Raw genomic sequence first — 4,232 nt, 5'->3', positions numbered from 1 at the left:
AACGCATAAGCACGGATGCACACACACACACACCACACACACATACACACACACACACAATGGCAGATACACATACACAAAAACACACACACGCACACACAAAACTACTTACAAGATAGCATTGGAATCCCTTTTGCTACCATACTTAGACGGGACAAGATGTGGCAACTCTACTGAATCACTTCTTCGTCTTTTTGCTAAATCATCATCAGTATTCCTAAAAAATTTGTTGTTGTTGTCGATGTTGTTGATGTTGTTGTTAGCATCATTTGCTGCTGCCCTCATTATCATCTGCGTTCCTGACGCGTTGAAATTCCTTGCTGATGTCATTGGTGTTTCTGCGTTTGTTGTTGCTGTTGTTGTTGTTGACAGTTCTATCAATCTTGTCGTTGTTGTGTCTGCTGCTGCTGCTGTTGTGTCTGCTGCTGCTGATGAACTCTTGCGTCTTCGATCCAGGCTGTTATGTTTTGTGGACCTGAAATAATTTATTTTAAAGAGGTAGGTTGGCTAGTAATGTATATGCAACAGTTGAATGAATATGATTGATTGATTAGATGATTGATTGAATGGTCGATTGATTGATTGATTAGCTGGTTAATTGACTGACCAACTGATTGATTGAATGATTGACCAACTGATTGATTGAATGATTGATATCATAACTCTTAACGTATTATCAAATAATGTGAGAAAAAACAAACCATAGCTTTTTGTCGTTATTTTTGTTTTTGCTATTGTTGTTGTTGTTGCAAGATAGTTGTACCTCATTGCTGTTTATTGTGTTGCAATTTTGTTGTTGTTGATGTTGTTGTTCTTTGCTATGATTAACTTTATTTGATTTCTTAATTTTTGGATAAGTAGTACTAGAAGACGAATCAACATCATTGACGTAGCTGGTAGCATCCATGTTAATGTAGTTGTTATTGTTATGGATTTTGTTGTTGTTATTGTTGCTGTCCATTTTGGAATGTTGTGTTACTGTTGTACACACAGACATGAACGGATAGTTAGTCAGTGGTGTCATGCTAGTGATGAGATGGTAAGGTGACGGTGTCGAAGTTGTTGTTGTTGATTTTGATTTTGTTGTTGTCGTTGACGATGGCGTTGTCGCTATAGAGGTTGCTTTCGCGTTTGAACAGGACTTTCTCCTACCTTCAACTTTTTTATGGTGCTGGTGGCCTGGCTCAATTGCATGGTGGATTGTGTAGAGATGTGGTTGTTGCTGCTGCTGTTGCTGTAGTTGGTGCGATCTGGTCTGTAGAGACGGAGTGTTTGGGGCCGAAGCATTCATCCTGGCGATCGAATTTTTATATGAAGTTATATTATAATCAATTGAAATTCAAGTGAACTTTGCTGTGCGAATGATGTCTGAATGGCAGATTGATTGGTTGATAAGTGATTGAATGTTTGATCGTTTGATTTGAATGATAACCGAAATTATAACCAGATGACGACACTTTTGTTATTATTAGTAACATTACTATTAGACAAAACCAAAATTGAACGAATCTAAAAATAAAAATATGAAAAAGACAGAAAATAAAAAGACGAAGTCCAACTTTTTCATTTGTTCGTTGGAGATGCTAGCAGTAGGCCTATGTTTCTGCTTGGTTTTTGGGTAGATTTTGATATCCAAAACAGGGGTGCCAGTACGAGAACCGTCGTTAGCCACATTAGCAGAGTTGTTGCTGTGGCTGTTGCTGCTGCTGTAGTTGCTGCTGTAGCTTCGGTTGCTCGCTGACTCCGATGAGACCTTGTATGTTTGTTTTGTGTGTGTGCGTGTGTGTACGATGCTGATTTACTGTAAAAAAAAAGCAGAAGGCGGTGTATGTGCTGGTAGGCATATTTTTTGGGACAACAATAATAATAACAACAATAATAATAATAATAGTAATAATAATAGAAGTAACAAAAGAAAACTAACGTTATCATCAAACTTCGCAGGATAAACAACGCTGCTGATGTCGTCGGCGTTCAAGTCATCTGAATGATATGAAATGGTGAACCGTTATTATTATTATTGTTGTTGTTGTTATTGTTGTTGGTGTTGTTGTTGTTATTATTATTATTATTATTATTATTATTATTATATTACATACGTTTGTTGTTTGATAAAAAACATATACTTGCATTAATTACGTGAATAAATTAAAATTTTCCCACTCAAATTATTTTGAATAATTAAAATAAAAAGCAAACAAAACAACAAAAAAACAATAATAATAATAATAAAAAGAAGAAAAAAAATAACATGAATAAAGAGTTTGATTAATTTTTTAACGGAAGTTTTTTCAAAGCATGCAAATTATTAATATTTTTGATTATCTCAACGAACTAACAAACAACCCTAGTAGTAGATAACAGATTAAATTCAATTATTTCCCTAAAATAACAAGAAAATATTGCAGATAGATAGATAGATAGATAGATAGATAGATAGATAGATAGATAGATAGATAGATAGAGAGAAAGAAAATAAATAAAAAGTAAATTTAAATCAAAATAAAATTTTCTTTTAAACGTGCGTAATATTCAAATTTGATGTATTTAGCAGAAGCTTAAGAGAATAAAAAGAGCCTAATATCATCATTGTCATCATCATTATCTCAAGTACCAATCCTATCATTGTAGTAGCGGCTTAAACAGACACAACACAACACAACACCACACACACACATACACAGAGAGAGAGAGAAAGAGAGAGAGAGAGAGAGAGAAAGAGAGAGAGAAAGAGTGAGAGAGAGAGAGAGAGACAGATAAACATACACACACGCATACAGGTGCATGCATAAAAACATTAAAAACTATATAAAAATGAAAAAGTTTGTCCAAGTAGGATAAATAATAACTTAGCATGCAAACAATATTCAATTGCAAAGAATACATGTTAAGAGAATTCAGTTAAAAATAAAATTAACAATGGAAATATGTACATTCTCTCTTAAATCAACTATAATAGTAATAATAATAATAATAATAATAATAATAATAATAATAATAATAATAATAGTAATAATAATATAATTATTGTTATTATGACAATTGTTACACAAATACAGCTCACACCACATCCAACACACTAGGAAATAAAAAAAATCTTCCCACAATATTAAATTCAAGTTACGGGCTGAATAATTCTCTACCCATTGTGAATAAATTAAATATGAAATCCATGCATCTTATATATGTGATTTGGTAGTTTTTTTTTCAGTATTATTAAACTGCACTGAATTAGTAAACTTTCAGATAGTAATAGCGATTTTGGCTGTAGTAGCAGTAATATCGATAGTAAGTGGTAGCAGTGATAATAGCAATCGTAGAAGGGCAGTATTAGTAGTCGTTGTAGCAGCAGCAGTAGCAGCAAGCAGTAGTAGTAAAAGTAATAGCAGCATTAGTAGAAGTAACATTTAAAAATACCATTGTTTGTAGTTATTCCTTAGCAGTAATAACCAAAGTGATGGCCAACAACACAACACTAGTAAAAAGCACATAACGAAATCAAAGAATCGTGTAACATGTCAAACAAATAAAAAATAACAATAAAAATAATAATAATAATAATAAGTGCAACAAAAAACAACACACATATTTAATTACTATATCATGCCCTGAGTGCCTTGCCTACTATTACTAACCGAAGACATGCCTTAAACAAATAAAATTGGGAAAACTAAAAATAGAACGGGAAAAGCCCACGAATAGAATGGGAAAACCCCATAAATAGAATGCGGGGAAAACCCACCAAAGTAACTTCCGCTACCGCCCTCGTAGTAATCATCCACGTCATCGCTGGGGAAGAGCTGACTGGATCGGCTACATAACTCTGAATGCGGTGAGCATTCGAGATTTCGGTGAATAAAAATAAATAAATGAAACATCACTCCTGACGTGTCAAACAAATCAAAGCTGATGTAAAAAATAGTCATGACGTCATAAAATATGGCACACAGCCACGTGACACAACGCAACACACCGCGTCATATTCAGTTACATTATCATCAGTATCATGTCTGTTTTTCTCTCTTACTATGTTAGGCGTGCGTGTGTGTGTGTACATGCGTCTACGTACGTACGTATGTATGTGTGTACATACATATATATATGTTGGTAATAGACCATAATTTTTACAATATTCTATAAATTCTACCGAATGTTTGGCGTTAATATGTTTGTAGTTCGTTTTTTCGATTTTTCTCACCAAAGTTTTTTGGTGAAAGTTTAGTTTATTAAAA

Source organism: Helobdella robusta, assembly GCF_000326865.2.
Source record: "Helobdella robusta unplaced genomic scaffold HELROscaffold_18, whole genome shotgun sequence".
Lineage (NCBI taxonomy): Eukaryota > Metazoa > Annelida > Clitellata > Rhynchobdellida > Glossiphoniidae > Helobdella > Helobdella robusta.
The sequence above is the reverse complement of the archived record's forward strand: the minus strand, read 5'-3'. Positions refer to the sequence as shown.